This window comes from Meles meles, chromosome 13, assembly GCF_922984935.1.
Source record: "Meles meles chromosome 13, mMelMel3.1 paternal haplotype, whole genome shotgun sequence".
Taxonomy (NCBI): domain Eukaryota; kingdom Metazoa; phylum Chordata; class Mammalia; order Carnivora; family Mustelidae; genus Meles; species Meles meles.
In genome coordinates this window covers 11061233-11085703 of record NC_060078.1, presented here as the reverse complement: position 1 = coordinate 11085703, position 24471 = coordinate 11061233, and the positions used below count along the sequence as shown (strand labels likewise).

General features: G+C 45.2%; 1 protein-coding gene across 7 annotated transcripts in view; it reads right to left on the bottom strand.

The window, feature by feature from the left end:
• The window catches only part of CHRM3 (cholinergic receptor muscarinic 3), a 511025-nt gene that overhangs the window by 75865 nt on the left and 410689 nt on the right, over positions 1-24471 (bottom strand). The gene's annotated exons all lie outside the window — the stretch shown is intronic.

The following is a 24471-nucleotide window of genomic DNA, read 5'->3' as shown; positions in this document are numbered from 1 at the left end:
GTCAAACTTCGTTGCCAGCATTGGATATTATTCTTGGACTGGCTTTCCATTAGGTAGATTCTCTACTGCCTGGCAACTCCAGTAGCCCTTCTCTACCCAGGGAGCTTCTGGAACGCTTCCTTTGATAACCCCCAGATAAGCCGGATCATTTTCTCCTCTGCACCTGCTACTTGCTTTTCTTTATTGTGCTTAATGCATTGTTTTGATAGCGATTTAATGCTTTCTTTCTCCTTACTAGATTATAAACCCTTTAAGGGCAAGGACCATGTTTTATACCTCTGTGTTCATGCTGATTAGCACATAGATGGTTAATCCCTATTTCTTACACTTAATTTGAAAATAAAACTCTAAAGATTAATAGCTTCAAAATATTTAAGGTTTTCCTTCAGCTGCTGCAAAAGATATGTCACGGATATGGTTGGTTCCTTTTTTTTAGAAGATCTTATTTATTTATTTGATAGAAGAGCAAGCTAGAGAGAGAGCATGAGAGCACGAATGGGGGTTAAGCGGCAGAGGGAGAAGAAGTAGACCTCCCCACAAGCAGGGTGCCCCTTGCGGGGCTTAGTGGGGGGGGGGGCTCGATCCCAGGACCCTGGGATTACAACTTGAGCTGAAGGCAGACTTTTTTTTTTTTAATTTATTTGACAGACAGAGATCACAAGTAGGCAGGGAGGCAGGCAGAGAGAGAGAGAGAGAGAGAGAGAAGGAAGCAGGCTCCCTGCTGAGCAGAGAGCCCGATGCGGGGCTCGATCCCAGGACCCTGAGATCACGACCTGAGCCGAAGGCAGAGGCTTTAACCCACTGAGCCACCCAGGCGCCCCTGAAGGCAGACTTTTAACCCACTGAGACCCCTAGGTGCCTCGCGGTTGGTTCTTCCTTGAACAAGACTGAATACCTAAGCTTTACTCATACACACTTAGATATCCGAAAAAGCGATGTGTATATAAATGCAGAGTATACAGTATGTACAGAATGTGGCCTCAAAGAAAATACCAAAAGTGGTTATCTCTGGGGAATGAAGTTACAGGCCATTTTTCTACGTCTTGCACTATAATATGGTGAATATGTCTTATTGTTATAATAAAGATAGTAAATATTAATATATGGCAGAAGATATATGTGAGATCTTTTCATTTGTCTCCTCCTACAGGTTATGAATGCTAACAACTAAAACACAGCAGCCAGACTCAGGTCATCTGAGTTCACTACTGTATGAAGGGATGCTTAGGGTACCACTTCCATATAGAGCTCAGTGGTCCCGGGAAGGGAGAGAGGCAAAGTGGGCCGAATGTGATGCAGCTAGGGCAGTCTGGATCCTCTGACATCGGACGCTTGTTCGCTGGACCCTGGATTCTCTCACACTTCTTTTTTCAACTCTAATTTCTCACAACCCGAATCACAATGACTCATGTACATTTTTATTGGTTCCTCTGAACCAGGGGCCTTCTGACTTTTTCGACTGTGTCTTACAGAAGGAAGACATTGTTTACTGTGTTCTGGTGTGCACACCTAGTCACTCTACTGGGACGGCACCTCATGGGATAGTATTTTCACTTCATGAGAGGTGCTTGGATGCTCTCTATTCTGTACTACTCTAAATAAAAATGCACTTCTCTATCTCCTACATTGATTTCCTGTCTTGAAACTTGAAAACCATTTTTTAAGAGGTTTTGTTTATTTATTTGACACAGAGAGAGAGATAGCAGGAGGGGGAACACAAGCACGGAGTGGGAGAGGGAGAAGGAAGCTTCCCATTGAGCAGGGAGCCTGATGCGGGGTTCAATCCCAGAACCCTGGGTTCAGGAACTGAGCCTGAGGCAGATAGTTAGCGACTGAGCCACCCAGGTGCCCCGAAAACCATTGTTTGAAAGTCTAAAGACTCTGAGGTCGACAACCATGCTTTATTCATCTGTCTCTTATAATGGCTTCACACATAGAAGAAAGTCAAATATTGTTACCTATTTTTTTCCAAGTAAAAAGAATAATCTCTCAAAAAGCACTGCCCAAATGATGTTTTGATCCCCTGCCCCGCGTTTCCTATGGTGCCGAGAACAGAGCGGGCACTGGTTCACTCAAAGACCACAGAAATCTATAAAAGATTCGCATGTTTATGTCTTCGTTGAAGGAAGGAATAAAGAAAGGAGAAAAGAGAAAGAAAGGCAGAATCAGCTCTGTTTGTCCTCAAACAAAAGGTACAAGAATGAGCTGGCACGGAGACTCCCAAATGACTGAAGATTTGCTGAGTCTCATGTTGGCCAGCAAGAGCTCCGTGTGCTTCATATTTTATCATGACCAGACGAAACACTGCTAACGGGGAAACACGCTTTAATCAAAATGGCAGTTTAAGGTAAACAAGCCCTTCTCCCTTGATCCCCAACCCCATCACCTAAATCCATAGCAGACTTATCCTCTGACATCTCCAGGTATTGAAAATGAACTAAATAGCCAGGAACCAAAGCTTGCCCATATCTTTATTTGCTTTTCCTCTAGCATTGACCTTAAGCATACAGCCTTGTGTATATATTAAACTTTATCCTAAACAGATTTATTTTAAGAACCCTTCCCTGATGGAACTTATTCAAGCTGTACTCAACAGGTATCATTGAGAACTTGCTCTATCTATATCAGGCATGATGCTAGATCATGGGGGGCAGAAAGTTAAGTGATAGCTGAGCAGTTCTCGGTCTAGTTGACAGAGGGAGCCAAATCCATAGTAGGTTTTGCTACCGTATTTCAAGTGTAACACCATAAGTCTGAGCAAAGAACCATGGATACCCAGAAATGGAGCTCACCCTTCTGCTGAGTGTGAGGGGTAGAGTGGGGGGGGTGGGGAGGGCTCACAGAGGAGGAGACATTTGAAGACTGGGTAGGAGTCGTCAAAAGTAGAAGTTACAGGTAAGGGGCATTCAGGTGAGCGGGGACTATAAGAACTTGACAGCCAGCAGCAGGTTAAGTGCAGGATACTCCGGGGATCCCTGAGTGGCTGGGTGTTTTCGCTGCCTAAATGTTTATGGTGTATGTGGGGCAGGAATGAGTTGACATCAAGCTGAGAAGAAACTGGAGTACCATTGTAGGGAGTTGGGTATTCATTGCGCATTTAAACACGTTCCACTTTGTCTACTCTCTAATTGTCGAGTATGTGCAAAACTGGTCCTCTCCAGTGTTTGTGATGTGGAGATACAGCTGGAAGGGAGCTCAGGTTATTTTATACAAACCACTAATTTTATACATGAAGAAACAGAAGTATAAGTCATTTGGTTAAAAGGGTCTTTTCCCAGGGTTTGGAGAGAATTCAGCTTATTTGCATATAGATAGAAAGCAATCTTCCTGCTGCTGTTGTATAGACTGGCTCTTAGTCAAAAAGAAAAACAACTCACTGTTTATTTAAATTAAGCAGGAAGGAAGTGTGGGAGCAGGCGGGTGTACCGATAATCTCAGTATTCAGGGCACAAAGCAATTTGGTGTAAAGGTAGCTTGGGTTTGGACAACGTCCAAGGGAACAGAGCTACAGAGGGACCGGAAGGACTTGATAATGAGGCAGTTTTTTGTTGAAAGTAATCATAAGCGAGATCCTCTCCTGGATTCCACTAGGACATCTTTTGCCTTCAGTCATGAACAACACTCACAGGACATCTTGGGGGTTTGAAATGAAATTCCCCTTAGTTAGTGTACAAGAATTCCTCTGCTGGTAAAAATGAGTTTCGGGGTGGAGGTGGAATCCCATGTATACACCGGGTCTGAGAGTATCAGCCTCCTCCAACAGGTCCTGTTTCGACCTCCCCTGGGATGTAGTGTGAAGATCGTAGGACAATGTGACCCAGGAAGAGGCTCTGAAAAACCTGGTGGAAATTGAGAAATCCCTCCTCTCATCTGGCTCTTTCCTTCAGGGGCGCTACCTTCTGATTTCCATGGACGTCAAGCTCCGAGTTGTAGGGTGCCATCTTTTTTTTTTTTTTTTTTTTAAAGATTTATTTATTTATTTATTTGAGAGAGAGAAAGAGAGAGAGCAAGCAGAGGGAAAGGGAGACAAGCAGACTCCCCGCTAAGTGGTGAGCCCAGTGAGGGTCTCGATCCCAGGACCCTGAGATCATGACCCAAGCCAAAATCAAGAGTTGGATGCTTAACCAAATGAGCCACCTAGTCGCCTCTCTAGGGTTCCATCTTGAGGCTACACCATACTTATTTCAGTGACGGGACAAGGCTGGTGTTTTTGCATGAGCGATCAAGAAGTCTGTGGAGAAAGATCTCATCCTGAGGGAAGATAGAGTCTAGGTAATAAGTTAGGTCCAAGGAAAAAGCCTTGTTTCCACCAGGAGACACCAAGTCATTAACCCTGATTCAGGAAAGATGAACCCAAAATCAAGTCAATACAAAAGCAGAATGTTACTAACTCTCTGCTTGGGTGGAGCTATGAACCTTTGGGCCCAGCCGCCATGTCCTCATTGTTAAGGAAGGCTGGGGTGCCTTCTTAGCATGTTCAAGTTAGGAATGGATGCAGTGAAAGTACCTATATTTCTAAGAATGAATACAAATGCCATGGATTCTGCAAAGACAAAAAGTGATTCAAAGTTGAACAAGTAGCCACAGACATCTAGATGTCCTCATGGGCAGCACGGATCCCAACAATCACTTTTAGTCTCAGTTTGACAAAATTATAAACGGAGAGCAAGAATAGGACGAAAGATCATCAGCAGGCAACTAACCTGGGGAGAGGCACTGCTTCCTCCAGAAGCCAGGAGGTTGGCTTTGCAATGGAGGGACCATGAAGGTTCACACAAGCCAGTTTCCTCTCAAGTGATTTTACCGTAAAGCTTTAAGTGCCGGGTTCTATCTTAGACTGCAAGTGGGGAGGTCTAATTCTTTTCCTCATGTCCATAAAGGTCATGAGCAAAAACTGCACATGACAGCTGAGGCTTTCCGGAAATATATCAAGTATATATCTTTCCGGAAATAAATCAAGTATAAGCATTAAAGAACACGGGTGCTTCTCAATGGAAAAGAAAAAAAATATTTCTACCTGCTTTCACGGTCTTACTGTTTCATTCCTGATAAGATATAAAAATATTGCCTCCAACCTACAGAACCCCTGATCTCGTCCTGTGGCACTTGGTAACTTCTGTCCCCACGATGTGCTGGTGAAGAGGACTTGCCCATCACCTGTCGGCACTCTGGGTCAGGCCCCTCCAGACCTCAGGTTTGCTGCTGGAATTTGGACTGCGCTTGCAGAGAATGGATATTTGCCAAGCCGACTTTGCAATGATAAACTGTCACCTTCCCTGAGCACTCTCAACAGCTCCGTCCGTGTCTGTAGTCCTTCTATAGCTGGAGAGGACGTTGTGGATAAAGAGTTCCCATTTTTCTGCCCATGTCTGTTGAAAGTGCCAGAACACTTTACCATCATTTGGCCAGGAGTATAAATATATATTTTAAAGTAATATACGAAGAAATATAGTTCTTTCCACTATTCTAATAGTGTATTCGTTCTCTCAAGTCGGTGGAGAGGTACTTGTAAAACTCTTGGTGCCACAGGCTCTGTTGGAAGAGTTGGCCTCTGACACCACCATCGTGCTGTCCCCTTCCTGGTCTCTCTGCCCAGGTGTGGCCACTTCTGAATTTCACTTCTCAGTCTGATCACAGGGGATCAAGGATTGCAGATGAAGGGAAGACCTTAGGTCACACCTCACTGGAGATTTTCCACTTAGAGAGGAGAGACTGGAGAGATGGAGTGGCTCCTTTCAGAGCCTCATCTGTCCCTGCTCCTGGCCATATCCCCCCCTTTGGCAATGCTGCCTTTACCCCTCTGGGGGGACTTGTGGTAGAAAAGCAAAGAATGCAGCATGATCCAGCAAAACCATTTCCTACACATGCCCTTAAAATACAAAGTCCACATTAAAAAGAAAAATGCTAAGCACAAAGACAATTTTGAAATTCTCCTTGTGAAATGAATAAGGGGATTTGCCGTCTTCTCAGCCAACTGGTACTGAATGTTCGGAAACTGGGACAGAGGAAACATAAAACAAACATGCAGCAGTTTCAGGCATGAGAGCTGTGGAGATGACATGTGGGCAGGGTCCCGTGTGGGGCATCGTGTGTCCCCCGCATCCACACCCACAGTGATGCCACCTGTGGCCCCATTCTCTGGTAAGTGACTCTCATCCAAGAGAGATGCGTCCCACCGAGACATTTCATCTCTGAATCTTGGGGTATCTTGTGCAGTTCCACAGATGCTGCCTCAGGTTACACACACACTGCGACCGAGCAGGGAGCCGTAAAGAATGATCAAGATATTTTCTAGCACTTTGCCTCCCTTCTCTCTTTTAATCCTTACAACAACCTTGAGAAGTATGTATTTTAATCTCTAGTTGGCAGATGTAGGAATAGAAACTCAGGATCTCCCCAGATATACAGAGTCAATAAATGAGTGGCATGTTAATGGAGTTTTTTCTGAGTTGAAAATTTAAGGTGTTTCAAAGAGCAGGTTTCACAGACGGTCAGTGTTAAATCCCAGTTTCAGGGCATGGGTATCATTTCACCATGAAAGAGAATTCCTTGGAAGAGACACAGAGATTTTAAATAGTAAGCATTTCCTAAATTCTTCAAAAGTAGAGGTGGGCACAGTATTTGAGAAGGTAGAATGACTAATAATTATAAGAAACTCCTATATAGTTCATCTGTGTATTAGGCAAGGCTCTAACTGCTTATCAGGTATTAATTAGTCCTGTGAGGGAATACTGCTGTTATCTCCATTTCTGCGATGAGCAAACTGAGCACAGAGAGGTCAAATAATTTGCCCGAGATCACACAGCTAGTAAGAGGCAGAGCTGGGTTTGAAATCCCAGGGGTCAGGCTACAGAGACCCTGGTTTAGCCACTCCATGGTGTGGTTCTCCCTACCCTCTTCAACCTGCCAACAGACCATGCAGGTCAAAGGGTGTCTGGTAAAACTGATACGAGAAGGGACACCAAAGACTGATATACTAAAAGTTACCGGAAAAGAAATGCTTTTTAAATACAGAAGGTAAGATTTGGTAATGGATCACAGGTGTTTGAGAACCCCAATACTGGAATAATTCTAGACCTCCATGGAACCAGGCTAATAAACTTTAAAAATTCTAAAAAGAAGAAGAGGAAGAGGAAGAAGAAGGAGAAGGGGAAGAAGAAGGAGGAGGAGGAGGAGGTGGAGGAGAGGTAAGTGGGAAGAGAAGAAAGGAAAGAAAAAAAACATCAGAGTCCCTGTATTCAGTTAAATGAAGGCTTTGCAGTTGGTAGAGCCAACTATAGCCACACCACTGGGAAGCTCTGGTAGAGGAAAGAAGTTTATAGCTTACATACAGCTCCCAGCTGGGGGAAATGAGGTTCAGAGAGGCCAAGATTCCCACTGCTCGAATCAGCCTTGGAACTGTTAGCTCTACACGTATCCACAGTTAAACCGTCCTACTCCCCACACGGATTCATTTATTTCACAAAGAGATAGAGTAAATTAAAGCCAAGCCAAACCAAACCAAACCACAACAACCAAAGCAAGCTGACATAAAGGACATTTCAAGAAGGCTAGTCCCACAGAATGGGCACCGGCATCTACTACCCTTAGCACGTCAAACCCATTAGCAGACCCCTTCAGCTCGACTTAAAATATACCCAGAGTCCTAGTTCCATGCCATAACCATCACACGCAGAGGTCTCTTAAGTGGTCTCCTTCCATGCTGGACCTTGTACAGTTCCCTACACACACAGCAGCCAGAGGGACACTTGTAAAGTAAAAGTCATATCACTCGAGGCATACAGTCTCTCCAGTCTCTTTCCGTTCACTTACAACAAAATACAAATCCACGCTCTAGCCTCCAGTTCCCTTCTCGAAGTTCTCCCATACCATTCTTCCCCTTACCCACTGCTCTCTGGCCATACATGCTTTCTCTATGCTGCTCCTGGAACACTCCAAACATGCTTCTATCCCAGGGCCTTTGCACACAGAGCCTGTCCTCTTTCCTTGAACTGGTCCCTTCCAGAGAGCACCGTCATGTCAATCGGTTCTTTGCTTAAGTGTCAGGTATCAGTGTCTCTCCCTGACTATGTTAGATACCATCCTGTTCATGCAATGTTCTCCCTAGTCATTTTCCTTCATGGCTGTTGTTGCTCCATAATGGGGTGGGTGGGTGGGTGTGTGTGTGTGTATTTCCACATAGGAATATAAGCTCCATCAGAAAAGGGCCTTGTTCAATTCACTACCGCATCCCTGTGTCTAAACAAGGTCTGGAACATAACGGCTGCTTCGTAACATTGTATCTAGCGAGGACCAAATACCTCATAACCACAATAGTGAACCTGAGAGACAAAGGGCAAATTAAATTTTCTCCCACATATTCTGAAAAAAAAAATTATATCGTGTACTTTATAAAGATTTTTTAACTTCAAGCACATTAAAATTATCCTAGCATTTGATGCTTAGGTGCCAAAAAAAACCCTCTGTAGTTCAAATGGGTACATGGCCTAAAATTTACGAATAGTTGAGGTTCACTGTTAGGTGGAAACAATGTTGAGCTTTTTTTCTTTTTTAAGTGGGATAAATTTGTGCTTTTAAAAATTATTGGACTCTTGGTTTTGGCTCAGGTCATGATCTCAGGGTCATGAGACTGAGCTCCATGTTGGGCTCCACACTCAGCAGGAAGTCTGTTTGAAGACTGTCTCCCTCTGCCCTCTCCCCACCCCTGCTAGTGTGTGATGCTCTCTCAATAAATAAATACATCTTTAAAAAGATTTCATATTCTCTATGCATAGTGAAATTTATGATGGTCACCAAATGTATCTTAGCAAAAGTAGTAACAAAAATAATGTGACAAATAGTTAATGCTTCTTGAGATATGCTCTTTCCAGGCACTGGTCTAAACCTTTTATCAGTTCTCTTTCATTTCACCCTTTAAAAACCTCTGCAGCAGTAACGATTATTACTTCTGATTTACCTGTGAGGAAACGGAGATATAGAGTTTAAAGCATCTAATATTCCCACTTCTCCTTATTCATCCATTTTTTTTTTAAAGATTTATTTATTTGACAGATAGAGATCACAAGTAGGCAGAGAGAGAGAGAGAGAGGAGGAAGCAGGCTCCCAGCCGAGCAGAGAGCCCGATACGGGGCTCGATCCCAGGACCCCGGGATCATGACCCAAGCCGAAGGCAGAGGCTCCAACCCGCTGAGCCACCCAGGCGCCCCTATTCATCCATTTTTAATCTAAAAAACACCTTTTAAGAAAGGGGAACCCCCCTATGCTGTTGGTGGGAATGCAAGCTGGTGCAGCCACTCTGGAAAACAGCATGGAGGTTCCTCAGAAAGTTAAAGATAGAGCTACCCTATGACCCAGCAATCGCACTACTGGGTATTTACCACAAAGATACAAATGTAGTGATCCGAAGGGGCACGTGCACCCCAATGTCTATAGCAGCAATGTCCACAACAGCCAAACTATGGAAAGAGCCTACATGTGCATCAACAGACGAATGGATAAAGATGTGGTGTAGATATACAATGGAATACTCTGCAGCCATCAAATAAATGAAATCTTGCCATTTATAATGACATGGATGGAACTAGAGGGCATTATACTAAGCAAAATAAGTCAATCAGAGAAAGATAATTATCATATCATCTCCCTGATATGAGGAATTTGAGAAAGAAGACAGAGGATTATAGGGGAAGGGAAGGAAAAATGAAACAAGACAAAACTAGAGAGGGAGACAAACCATAAGAGACTCTTAATCTCAGGAAACAAACTGAGGGTTGCTGGAGGGAGGGGGGTGGGGTTGGATGGGGTGGGTGGCTGGTTGGTGGACGCTGGGGAGGGTATGTGGGATGGTGAGTGCTGTGAAATGTCTAAGACTGATAATTCACAGACCTGTACCCCTGGGGCAAATAACACATTATATATGTTAATTGAAAACCACCTTTTAGGGATGCCTGAGTGGCTCAGTCGGTTAAGCCGCTGCCTTCGGCTCAGGTCGTGATCGCAAAGTTCTGGGAGCAAGTCCCACATCAGGGTCCTTGCTCAGCGGGGAGCCTGCCTCTCTCTCTGCTTCTGCCTGCCACTCTGCCTGCTTGTGCTCTCTCTCTCTGATGAATAAATAAATAAAATCTTAAAAAAAAACCCCACCTTTACGTAGCTACAATGTGGTGGGCACTGAGTTGAGTGACAAGGATGCAACATTGTCATCATGATGAGAGTCCTCCTCTCCCCTGGAACAGAGGCATGGACAAGATGCCAGCCTGCCCAAGAGGCCAACATGGGAAGAGGTACAGCAGGACTGGCTCACGGGGCAAGGACTCACACCCTTCCCCATCTGTATTCCCATTTTAATGGTGGTGTCATTAAAGCACCACAGTGGGATCCAGGGTCTCCCTCATTCTTCCCTAGAATCTTCTCCTGAACCCGCAAGAGAAAGGGACTATTTCAGCAGTAAGTTGCCTAAGGCTTAATGTTCGTTTCTGTGGGTGGCCTTGACTTTGTGACTCTGCAGCCTGCCACTCTTGTTGCACAATTCCATCCAGGTTTTCTCTGACATCTGAAGAGGGAGTGTCTCCAGAGAGTATATTTTTGTATTTCTCCATATGCTGCTTTTTGTCTCCTCACATGCACTGCCAATAAAACTTGTGAGTTCCACCGCAGGCCAGCTCTGCAACTTGCATTTACTTTGGCCTGGAAAGAGATATATTATTGCTGTTTCCACAGATTTATGTCTTTCCCTCTATTATAGAAGGGGTATTTCTTGCATTTTCCCTCAGTATCCTGCTGCATTTTCTCTCATTTTATCTGCATTTCTTTATATGACTTATAAGTTGCTTTTGTTCATGCTGGCACTTGTTTCCACCTAAAATCTAGTTAATAAAGGCCCTACTTCTAGGTTTATCTCAAAGCTTTTCTTTGATGACTTTATCTGATTCTTTTCTTTTTTCCAACCCCATGGATTAAGGAGATTTTTTTGCTTATTTGGTTCTTTGCCACAGTCTTCTCAAAATATCAGTGACATTGACCTTGGTTTGATCAGACAACACTGCCACATGACACTGAGACCAGAAAGAGGTCAGATAGGCTTTGATGTTGGAGAAATTTCTCTCTCTCCTTCCCTGCCCTTCTCCCTCCCTCCCTCTCCTTCTTTCTCCCTCCGTCCCTCTCCCTCTCTCCCTCCCACAGAGTGTCATTTTGCAGTCATTCAAGTATGGCTCTTGAGCATCTTTATCTTATGTTTTCAGCGTCTACAGAATAAAACATATAATGCCAGCATCGTAAAATACCAAAAGGCTGGGACCCTCAAGCTCTTCACTACCAAACGGGGAGGGGATAATGAGCATAAGTACCTCTTACAAACATATATTTAAATTGTGGTAAAATACATAGAAAATATACCACCTCAGCCATTTTTAGGTGCACAGTTCAGTGGCATTAAGTACATTCACATTGTTTTACTACAACCATCACGAGAATGTTTCCATCTTGCAAAACTAAACTCTATATACCCATTCGACACCAACTCTCCACTCCCACCCCTCACCTTCCCCAGTACCTGACAACCACCATTCTGCCTTCTGTCTCTATGGATATGACTCCTCCAGCTACCTTGCAGAAGTGGAATCCTACAGTGTTTGCCCTGCTGCACCTTGCTCACTGCACTCAGCACAATGTCCTCAAGGCTCCTGCACGTCGCAGCTGATGTCAAAATGCTCTTCCTCCTGAAGGCTGCATAATAACCCCCTGCATATATCCACCACACTCTCTTTATTCACCTCTATGCCCACAGACTCTATCTATGGCTATTGCCAGTAACACTCTGTGAACTCTGTGAACCTGCATGTGCAATGAGGTCTTTGGAGCACATGTGATTTTAGAGGCTTAAAGTCACAGAATAGTGCAGACACATGGTAAGCACTTACGGCTAGCTGCACGTGGTGCTGAGGGTGTCACGGGAAGGACTGAAGCCAGATGGGTGCTGGGCAGAAGAGGGAACTGCTGAGTGGTGCTTTCAATGTGGCAAGAGATAAGATTTGAGAGTGAGGAGGCAGGGGGACACTTGGCGTACTAGAATTATACACGGAATAACCACACAGAAGTTGAGAAAGGAGTGATGGGGTGGAATGGGTTTGGGGCAATCCTTAGACTGGAAGTACGGTGCTGGCTGGAATGAATGAGGAGGAAACTGACATAAACCATTAAAGACTGTGACTGTAATGTATGTCTAAAGAAGTCCAGACAGAGAAGAAACTGAGTTTCTCAGAACTGCAGAGGCATCTACCAGATGGTGTGTGCAGTGAGGGCAGACCCAGCGCCCAGCACAGAACCTGCAACAGGACAGGGGCAGCCAGCCCCTGTCAAATCTGAGAATGATTAGCCAGTGAACAGCAGGGGATGACTGTCAGGCAGGATATAGGTGAAGAGAAAAAGCTGGAGTAGCACGTTTCAGGATTCTCTTGCAGGAATTAGGGCTGATGCACCGCTGTGGGAAATAACAAACGTTCTGCACTGGAAGGTCCAGAATCTACGGGACAAGATCCTGGAACTCTTTGGTTAGGATTTTAGTTCTATTTGTTCTCAATAGCAAAATGGGTTGGTTTGTCCTAAGAAAACTGATTTATAACTGATGGGTATTTTTAACAGGTGTTAATTTCCTTCCTTCTGCCCTAGGTTCTGTGTGCTCCTCATCATTCTTTTCTGTTCACAAGGCTCACTTGTAGTCAGTATTTTCACGCGAAGATACAATCCTAGGGGATGTAAACGCAACCACGACCCTCATTAATGGATATGCTAATTTTGTTTTCTCAGCTTGTCTACCTTTCCCTCTTCCAGGGAAAAAGAAACAATACGTTCATTAATTATCTGCTGTTTATTCACAAACTGCAGAGGTGTTTATTTTTTTCACCGAGCGTTGTGATCACACGCCAGCAATAAACGGAACGCTACTGGCATTGGGCAGGCACTGGAGGCTGGCATCCGATAGTTTTATGTGTCAAGTCTGGAAAGGAAGTCTCATTCACTATGCCACGTTGGAACTGCTTCAGCTGAAGGCCTGGAGTCCACCTTGTGTATTCGTGGACTCTAAATGGAAGATGATACATGTATTTGCTGACTTGGGGGGAGCCTGGGTGGCCCTATCGGGTAAGCATCCAACTTTGGTTCAGGTCATGATCCCAGATCAGACTCCATGCTCAGGAGGAAGTCTGCTTCTCTGAACTCTCCCTCTGCCCCCGCCTTCTGTGCTATCTTTAGAATTGATAAATAAAATCTTAAAAAATATATTCACCGACTGTGATGTCTGACACACATGGCTTGAGAGGCTGGAGTGCAGTGAGGCACTGCTGTGGCCCATGCCCCCCTGCAGGTGTGGACACCAGGGCACAGCTCCCAGGGAATCAGCCACCACCAGGCAGGTGGCCCTCGGCTACTCTTGGCAGTTTTCAGTCTTATCGGTTGGGGTGGCTGCGAGATTTAGGTATTTGCACGGGGTCAGCATTAACACCCTCATGGTCTCCTTCATTTCATTTGCGCTTGACCTTCTACCTGCTTGGTCATTTCTCTTCAGTTCTTTCTAGAAAAATTTTCTTACCCTAGTTTGCTTTTCTACTTAAAAAAAAAAAAATCATGAGAGGGTTTTCTGTATTCTTGATGGGTCTGCTTTTTTTTGCCTTTCCTCTTTGGAACATTTCACACAAACCTCTTATTTATGAGAGAAATAATTTTATCAGCGTGATAAATTTATCACTATTTTCTGCGTTGTTTCTTAAAGATGACCTGACTCATTAGCAGGTTATTTAATGGGGAATATTTTGAACAATCAACCATAATATATTCTTTCGGTGAAACTAACTTGAGGCTGAGAGAGGAGGGAGCTGAACTTGGGCATGTGGGCTGACATGCTGGGAAACGGGACGCACAGCAGGTGGGCAGAACCCCTGCTCTGCCTCGGGCATCACATAGGTGGCCTTCCTGGAGCAAGGCTGGGGGCTTTGTCATCAGTGGTTTTTCCCTTTCCTGGGAGCTTCAGATTCCATCCTGCTTAAAGGCACGAAGCATGACCATATGGTGCCTGGAGGCCTTTTCTAGCTCTCCTATTCCATAAGGCTGTTGGATTTTACATCCCTGGCTGACTGTGATCATGTTCCTGACTCTAAGCCTCATTTTTCCAGAGGGATGTCACCTTATCTGCCTCCCTCCTCGAACTGTCTAGACAATCAGATAAGATGATGTAGGGCATAGTGCTTTGGACTTTATAAACTGCTCAACAACTGTTAGAGATTATGAATAGAAATTAGGTGATATATAACGACAGTGATCACTCTTTGACATAAATCTATGATAAACTTTCTGCCATTGGTTTATAATAGTTCAGCCTCAAGCTCCTGAGCACCCTGATGGATCAGTCCTTTATGGTATTAATTAAATAATAAATCGGGGGGGAGAAGTCACAGTTCTAACCTATTCCTTTGCCACTTGAACTGTGGGGAAATGACAACTCCTGGGTCTGGGTCTATGTGCATGTCCTTTACCTCTTTCTCTTTCACTCCATTTTCTGGGTCATTGCCTCTCTGAGTACTTGTTACGTGGGTCATGATGACAACATTGCAATTTCCTATGTTCCTCAAAGGGATCACTTAATGCAAAACCCCGTTGCACATTTCATTTACGAACAATGGTGTTAGTGTCCATACCCCAAGTTTACCTCCTACTGATCAATCATATTCTCTTGCCTTGCACGTTAGGGTAAAGGTATAGATAAGAAGAACCTCTGTGCTTACCAGGGTGATGATAATTTATTGAAATACAACCAGAAAATTACCTCCCCAGACTGATTGAAAAGGAGGATCTGGGTCTCAGTCTAAACCTTTTCATCAGTGTCAGGAATTTTTCAAGTTGTGTAAGTTATTGGAAGAAGTGCTGACTGGGTTTCTGGAGAATGATGATTCTTTGACGTGCCTACGTTTCTCACTGGATAAATCCCTACCGATCACGGCATGCCCACCTTGGATGTGCCGAAGAGGATTCTGATTAGGCAAATGCACCATGTCTAGAGAGTAGCAAAGCTTCTCTCCTGCAACTCCAACTCAGTTATCTCTGTGTCAGTCTATCCTGGCTTTAGAAACACAGGTACAAGTTACAAGACCCTCTTCAGGAGCGCCAACGTCACGACTAAATTATATGTATCATTTGTTGGTTATAAAAAAGTAATCATTATTTAATTGTTTTGGTTGTGGTACCATAATTTTTGAAGAATGTTATAATTTAATGGGTTAGATTTCCATCTAGAAATACTCAACATGAATGCTTGCTTCCCTTTTCTCTCATCGGCTCTGAATGCTCAAAGTGCAGTTTAGAAAACTGTACTCTGATTCTGGAATTTAAAAATTCTGTTCCAGCTGAATTTAACCCTCAACAAAGTAATCCCAAATTTGACTTTTGTTTTTAATTCCATAAGGAACTAAGCACCGGTGGGGAGGTCAAGGGGTTAGTTTCTCACTTCGGTGTCTGGGAGGCTGGCACAGACAAGGCTGTGTCCTCACCCCTGACTCCCTGTCCCCCCATCACTGTCACTCCCATGGCATGTGTCACAAGGTTCCTATTTCCTGCCCAGCATGCTAGTGCCTGCCCTCTGCTGAGACTGGAAAGCAGGTAGAATCAAAACACGCACCAGAGGATTTCTGGGAATCTCCTGATGACCAATGGGCCTGGAATGTCATTGAAAGACCAATGATGACATCAAAGCAAGGGCGGCAGAGAGGCCCCCTTGCCCTGTTTTCCAGGAGACACCTCAGATCTGCAACAGGCTACAGTAGGTTAAGTGGAGCAGAGGATCCCGAGAGCCACTGTTCTTTTAGATCCGACAGAGACCCATGTTTCTGTGGCTGATCAGAGACCCTGAGCACAGCATCATTGCAAGAGGTGGCCTACATTTGATTGAAAGGTGGAAACCAAGGCACCGCCAGGGGGTTGGGAAGGACGAGCAACAGTCACTCACTTGCACCTGTGCTGTGTACTAGAGGCTGAAATGCCCCTTCACAATTCCTGTGTTGCAATCTTACCCCCGATGTGACCCTTTTTGGAGACAGGGCTTTTAAAAAGGTAATTAGGTGTAAATGAGGTCTTGGGGGTGGGGGCCTGATCTGCAGGATTGGTGTCCCTATAAGAAGAACGAGGGACACCGGAGATCTCTGCCCGGGCGTGCGCAGAGGAGAGGCCATCTGAGGACACGGCGAGAAGACTGCCATCTGTGAGCCAGGAAGACAGGTCTCACCAGGAACCAGCTCTGCTGGCACCTTGATCTTGAACTTCTGTCCTCCAGACCTGTGAGAAAGTAAACGTCTGCTGTCTCAGCCACCCGGCCCATGGTACGTGATGGCCACTGGGGCAGACTGAGATGGTGCACAACTCACCGGGCCAGCTGTTAGCTCCCTGAATTCTCAGAACCTCTGTGTGAGGCAAGCTGAGCGTCTCCATTTTATACACGGAGAAGCAGCCTCAGAGAAACAGTCATTTCTCTCAAGCTGCATGGTTGTTAAGAGGCTGTGGACATCTGAACAGGGGAGGAGGTGCAGGAATACTGGGGCTCATTCACTGAATCACAGCTCCCTGAGTCTGGAGAGGGGGATCTCCTCAAGAGTTAAAGAGCTGTGGGGCGCCTGGGTGGCTCAGTGGGTTAAATCCTCTGCCTTCTGCTCAGGTCATGATCCCAGGGTCCTGTGAACAAGCTCCGCATCGGGCTCTCTGCTCAGCGGGGAGTCTGCTTCCTCCTCTCTCTGCCTGCCTCTCTGCCTACTTGAGATCTCTGTCAAATAAATAAATAAAATCTTAAAAAAAAAAAAGGGTTAAAGAACTGTGCACGTGTGTGGGTTTCCTGGGGACACGATGGGGGGTTTTGCATGCATGCACTGGGGGAGGCAACTGCTGGGAGAGCTGGCGGAAGGTCAAGGCAGGGGAAGCCAAATGCCGTGCCCCCAGCAGCCCGTGGGGGCGTCCGCATGCCTTAGAGCTCTCAGAGGCCCTAGAGACCCATGTAAGTTCTGGGCCATGGTCATCTCAGAGGGGCTGTGTCCTGTCTTGAAGATGTGGGTGGCTCTGGGGGTAGGACAGTTAGGGAATGTGACCTCACATCAAACTGACCCGGAAGCCCCAGTTAGGCAGTGAGCAGTGAGCAGAAATGACTCCAGGAAGGAGACCATGAGGGAGGGCTGTCCGGGATGTGAGTGGGGCTGTGGGGTCAGTCAGGGTGATTCGTAACTTCTCAGTGGGTGTCCCTGGCAGTTGGACAGCCTCAGGCCCCTCAGAGCCCCTCAGAGTCTCATCTCACCACCCCACTGCCTCTCTGCGGAGGGTGACAGGCAGAGGTCCAAGTACTGGGCAAGGGTTTTGGCCTTCATCAGCTCGTTTCTCCTCACCTGCGTTCTATGAGGCAGGTGCAAACAGCCCTAGTTTGGAACTAAAGAGAGGCTCAGAGAGGTTGGATGGTTTATCAGGTCCCTCGACCAGCAAAGAGAACAGGTGCGGAGCCCCAGGCGGCCTCACTCCCCACTCTTGACCACTAGGTGGCAGCCCCGATGACGCCCTGGAGAAACCCACCTTGCCCCGCACTTTCTCCACCAGGAGAAGGGCCAATAGGCCGGGCTGGCAAAGGTCTGAGCCTGGTCTTAGAGGGGCTGACGCTGAATCCTTTTTTAACCCACCTGTGTCTCCGTTTGCCTTGCTTTAAGCAGTGCCATTCCATATAGATTTTACTGACACTCTCTGCAGGGATTAGGGAGGGAATGCTTAGACGTTATTAATAAAGCTCCTGAGGAAAACAGGATTATGGGGATAAAAAAATGTAAGAACACAGCAGCACAGCTGGAATCTAAGGCAAGACTGTATTAGGAAAGACGATCTCTTTGAAGCAAGACAAACACATTCCCTCAGCCTGAATCAGCCTCACGAGAGTGGGCAGCGGTAGTCTCAATCATTCTGAGACACTGCCCTCCCCTGCATTCCTCTGCATTCTAGATGATTCTCCACAGCCCTGCAGCTCAGCCGGCTACAATAGCATTGGAATGGTAGCGACCAGTGGGTGACTCCTCCCAAGAGAGGACAGCAGGGAGAGAATATGAGAGGAGAAAACTGACATGGAATTCTGGCTGTGTTTTTTTTTTTTTTTGTTTTGTTTTGTTTTGTTTTCCTGAATGAGAGTCATAGCCAAAAACAAAACTCAAAACCAAACCGGAGGGAGATACACTGCTCTCTGGCAAATGACAGGGACCCAGCATCCAAGTTGTCATTGAGGTCAACGTGCTGCATTGGTTTTGCTGAACTGCTGTCACTACATGTCATTCAACTGCAGAAGAGTCCATTAAAAGTGCTATTTAAAGATACATAGAACTCAATTGAAGAGGTAGCCTCAGACCCCAGGCAACACATACCCAACCACTAAGTCAGGTTCCCAGATGAAAACATCTGTCCCATCCCAGAGTCAATTTACCTCTGTCCAATGTTAAATAACATCGTCTTGTTTTACATTTGGTTTGACAGCCTGCAGGCTGAGCTGTCTGTATGTACTATGCAGTACTATACTATATAGTAGCCTGTAGTAAATATTCTAGCTTTTTCTTTATATTTGGGTGTGTGAGAGCTCACCTTCTTCTGTTTTTCAAGTTATTTTTTGGCAAGAGGGAAGTTTTCAGAAGGACTGTCCTTCTGTACTTTGGTTTTAATTACTATAACTTCTAAAATGAGTACTAATTAGGTAAAGCTATGGGTTTATGCATAGTTTACAGAATTAGAGGAAAAAAGCAGAAGAGTTCTGAGAATGTTTTAGACAAATCTCTTCATTTTGCAAATACAGAAATGTGATTAAAACCAGAAGAGAAAAAATTCCACAGAACAAAGTGCAGACAGTCTAAATGCCTAGGGCAAAGTCATGCATTGCCTTTACTGAGAGAGTCATGAGAATGGGTACACATGGAATGGCCATGACCATACAGTGGAGAAGTTTTTTATTTTATTCATGAATCCCTTTCGACTCTTTGACTTGCAAAATTTACTTTATCCCTACCTTCTGATAACATGATAAAGAGATAAAATGCATACAAGGGGAGGAAAAAGGAGGAAAAGGAAATGGCCAGTAATGTGAGGAATCAGAAGGGGCTGAAGTCCTGCCCCCATCTCTGAGGCAGGCTGTGAGTCACCCTCAGAAACCACTTGCTGGGGCTGAAGCACAATGCCAGCATTACAAGGTTTTGTGGGTTGCCTTCTGTGGACCACCTCTCCAGTGTGCCTCATGCCTAGGATGACTGAGTCAGCACTGAAGCCAATTTCGTTGGCTTCCATAATGCTGAAGATGCCAGCAGGTACACGTGGCAGTTCCCACGGATGAGAGAAGAACAGGTGCGCTCCCTCCAAGGGAGGTGGAGGGAGGGAAAGGAAGCTTTGGGTACCTCTAAAAAGCACCATATTCATACATTCATCTCCAAGCAGCTTTGATGTGACTCAGGACAATTTCTCCTGTAGGTGACTAAGGAAAAGCAGAGAAGCCTGTGTTTGCTGAGAAATACATCTAATAACCCCTAGTGTGACCTTCTTAAAAATCGAACTTTGTCTCCCATGAGTGAGACCTAGATAACACAAATGAATTTTATGATATTGAGCGAAGGCAGGAGAGAGAGAAGCCACACACTAATCTTCATTTTTACTTTGAAATTAACCATTTGACTTCTAGTCCAAGGATACCAAAAATGCTTTCAATTCACTTAAATTTGGATTTAAGTAGCCCCAAAAAACCAAAAAAACAAAAACAAAAAACAATAAAAAACCCCAAAACAAACAAACCCATAAAACCCAATTGGCCTTTTAAGATGGATTCTTTAGTTTTGTTCGTTTGTTTTATCATGCTAATAACATTCATACGATTGTTGGAGACTTGGGAGTGACGAAAAAGAAAGGCCATCTATACCTCTCAGAGTGACAGCTGCTGGTACTTCCTAATGTCTTTCCCTCCACGTTGAACAAGACTGTGGAGTAGAAGATGAGAAATTTGCTGAAGTAGCCGAGGAAGAAAAATATTAGCCAAATTTAGTTCTTGGGAAAAAGTTGTCTCGTTTGGTTTGTTTGAGCAAACAAGTGTCTGAAACGTTAGGTAGTCCAAATCAGGTCCTTTGCCTCCTTTTTTTAACTGTGGATTTTACGACTTAGAATCATTAATACACTGACAGGTACTGTGACTTTCTAAATAGGAGAATGTAGAGGGCATCCTTTACTAAACTGGTTCTTCTATTTGTTGATTTTTATTTATTTTTAAAGGATTTATTTATTTTAGAGAAAGAGTGAGAGAGAGAGAGAGAGAGAGAGCACACATGGGAGCGGTGGGGAGGGGCAGGGGGAGAGGGAGACAATCTCAAGCAGATTCCATTGCGAGCAGAGCCTGGCACAGGGCTGGATCCCATGAACCTGAGATCATGACCTGAGCTGAAACTGAGAGTCAGGTGCTTAATGGATGGAGCCACCCAAACAACCCACAAAATTGTTTTTAGTTTTGTTTTTGTTTTTTGAAGGAAATTTCACATGGCCAGCTTTCTCAGAAGCCTCTTTAGGAAGTGGGGCAGTAATGGAAAGGAAGCAGGGTTTGGAAGGAGATACACTGCAGGGAAGACCTGGCTTTGCCCTTTCTCATGCATGTGACCTTGGGCACGTAAGTCCTATGAGCATTGTGTCTCCTCTGCAAAATAAAATACCTGTATTTCCAGGTTGCTGGGTTAGAAATTGTGTAATGTGCTTGGCAAAGGGCCAGCAAAGGCAGAGACCCATGATTTTCATTTCCATGACAGACTTAAGTTTGCTCATTATGCTCATCTTGGTTGAAAATAGATGTTTCTTGCAATTGTAGAAAAATGTGATTTGTTGCCAACAAAGTCAGGCTTTTATAAATTTGTACAAATGTGTACAAATCCATGTTAGGTGGAATCTTTGAAATTAAGTCACTTCTACTTTGTACTTAATTATGCAGAAACACTGGACTCCTCCTGCATTTATTTCTCATTTAAAATAGCCTTTTGAGGGGCACCTGGGTGACTCAGTCATTGAGCCTCTGCCTTTGGCTCAGGTCATGATCCCAGGGTCCTGGGATCGAACCCCGCATCAGGCTGCCTCCTTAGCGGGAAGCCTGCTTCTCTATCTCCCACTATCCAGTTTGTATTCCGTCACTCACAGTCGCTCTGTCAAATAAATAAAATTTTTAAAAAATAGCTTTTTGAGTTATCCTATGCAGTAGGTAGGGGCGTCTTTCTTACTACCTAATATTGACATCGCTCAAGTAGTCTTGGGTACACCAGTCAGCACATGCTGAATCCTATATAAATACGATCAAATTAATCTTTTTTTCCTGTGTGAAATGTCTCACAATATACTCTACGGTTTTTGGGAAGCCCTACCACGCACAGTTTATAAGTAAACGTGTACATGCTTGCAGGAATATTCTCCATTGAATAGGGAAGATTCCGGCAATAAACTCGCTAAGGGAATTAATTCCCTCATGTTTCATCCCAGTTCTGGGAGCTCCTCAAGGAGACTCAGGCCTTCGTTGCTCAACAAATACGAATAACTTTGGGCTGCCCATCCCAGTATGTCACAATAACAGGACCGGATCATCTTTCCTCTACGAGAAGGGATGGTTTCCACTAGCTCCTAGATTCTAGCAAGAGACTCCAGGAGACAGAAATCCTTCTCTGGGATGGAGGTGATCAACCAGTTCATGCATGACTGACATGAAATCAAGCTTTGCTCGTGGTGTCGAGCTTGGGATCTGTGCTGCTGGCTTGGCAGCCACGGTTCCAAGTTCGAACGGACAGCCCAGGTGTTCTCTATATAGAGTAGATACGGATATTCTCTCTATATAGTAGATATATATAGTAGATAAGGTCTAAGACATGGACTGAAAACTGCAAAGAGATTAGTATTATTATAAAACTTGCCCAAGTCTTCTCGGTAGAAACCATGAACCTTAAATACTATTTAAAGGTAGTGGGGGCGCCTGAGTGGTTGTGAAGGTTAAGCGTCCAACTCTTGATCTCAGCTCAAGGTCGTGAGATCCAGGCCCCATATTGGGCTCCACGCTGGGCATGGAGCCTACTTAAAAAAGATAAAACAAAAAAAAAGAAAGTAGACATCCTTATGAAAAAAGACTTAAAAGGAGACCCTACTACAGTTTCTGTCCCCCCGTCATACATTCTCTATGCCTTTTGTTCCTGGAACCAGTGACTTGTTTTGTTAGTTTTAGAAGGTAGAGAGCACGTCTTTTTATTTTCTGAATTCCATCTGACACGTATCAGGCTTCTGATAGGTTCTGTCAAATGGATGAATGAATGCATAAGTGGGTCTAATTACAAAATGATCTGGGTTTCGTACATCATCCCATGTTGTTCAGTTGCAAAATCTACTCAGGGGTCACTGGATAGCTTTTCCTTCTATTCATTCTGGTCACCTCCTTATTTGTGACATTTCTTGCACCTACAAATTTTTTTTTTCCCCTCTTGTCTTTAAATGGCTTTAAAACATCCTGAAACTGTTTAAAATAAGACGGAAAGCTGCCTTCTGCCCCCAGAACCTTCCCCTGGAGGGGCTCTGACATTAGGTGGTCCAGCAGCCATCTAAAGCACAGGAAGCACGAATCAACATTCGGGTCTCAATCCCGGGCATCCCTTCCTAACTCCCAGAGGTTAGGGGACCGGTGGAAATAGCACACGTGACACACAAACTTTGGTTTCTCTGTGCTCCTTCTGTTTTGGTAAACTGTCCTAGGTATTGAGAATGGCAGACTGCGGGGTGCCTCAGCGGGTGAAGTGTCTGCCTTCAGTTTAGGTCATGATCTTGGGGTCCTGGGATCAAGTCTCATATCAGGGTCCTTGCTCAGCAGGGAGCCTGCTTCTCCCTCTGCCTCCTGCTCCCCCTGCTCATGCTCTCTGTCTCTCACAAAGAAATAAAAATCTTAAAAGAAAACAACAAAAGCAACATCAGACCGTGTTCAAGATATCTGAGGATAGCCGTGTTTGGCTGAAGTAGAGGAGATGGCGGGAGGTCAGGGGAAGGCAGGTGACGATGTACGGTTAGGTGAGCGCCTGCGCGGGGTGGGGGGCTGCCACAGCCAGAGGGAGGAGGGGCTTTAGGAAACAGCCAGAAGCTTTCAGGGAGGGAGTGACAGGATCAAAGTGGCTGCCAAGGAGGATAATTTTCACAGCGGTCTTAGATGGCCTGAATGGGAGACAATAGGTCTTGTGGTCAGCATGCTGTCTAGTGCCAACTGAGTGGCCACATCGTAAGTGCTAAAATAAACCCCATCACAGACTACCTGCAAACAAAGGCAGAGTCTCCCTGTAGTGCCAATCTGCTCACGGTTTGCAGAGAGCATTCTCAGTGATCCCCTGAAATGCCACCCAGGCTTTGAAGCAGGATGGCTTTTACCGACAAAGTCAAATCATGGCCAAGTGCAAGTCCACACACTGTGTCTTGCTCTAAAAGGAAAGAGCTTTTGATTCCCATGTATGCACTGAGTATGCTTATCTCCTGAATATGCAGAGGACCAGGATTCCTCTATGCCCTTAAAAGTAAAACATGGGGATCCTAGGGTTTCTTTGGAAACCGTGCCTCAGCTGGAATCACATGCAGGCACAGGTGCTCGGCAGTGAACTTGACTCTTACAGATGGGCATTTTCAGAAATGCCAGCAATGCATATGACAAGGTGTGAATGGTCAGAGGAGGACAGTCCTTTCCTTTAGCCTGGGAGCGCCGATAAGCAGGTGGCAGTGTTGAATCACAACTCGGAGCCCACCCCGTTTGTTAGCTCTCAGTAATATGATCAAAGTGCCTTTGGCCTTGGCCAGGGATCTGTGAATGATCACTGCGATTGTGCTAAAACTGAACATTTGTCACTCGGCCCTCAACGATGGCTACTGGGAAATGAAATTTCCAGTAAATTCCAGAGAGATAACATTTAGAATAACTGGCCTGGCTTTAAATTCTGGGAACCTAAGCACCTGATTGGGAAGCCCGCCCCTTTCCCAGTCCTCCAGGCCCATTCCCCTGGAAGATCTTGGAAAGCGTACCTCCTGGCACAGCCTTTTCAAAAAAATTTCACTGCAGGAAGTCAACATCCCCCTGGCTGGCCTTGCATCCCTCCGAAACAGAGTGCCATCCCCCAGAGCCACCGGGAGGCTACGGCTCTGCCTTGGGCCCCACGTGCCCGTGGGTGTTTCAACTGAGCTTCAGTATGAGTTCAAGTTCTCCCTCAATGCTCTACTAGCTTGGGAGTCCAGAACAGCACAGATCCCTCTATGCTGAGGATCACCTCCCAGCTGGCATCTCATCCCAGCTGCCAGGGCTGCAAGAGGATATCTGGAAGCATAGCCACGACACTGTGGAAACTGCAGTGTGCAAATCGCCTTGGGACCCCCAGCGTGGGGCTCGGCCTGGGCCCATAAACACAACGA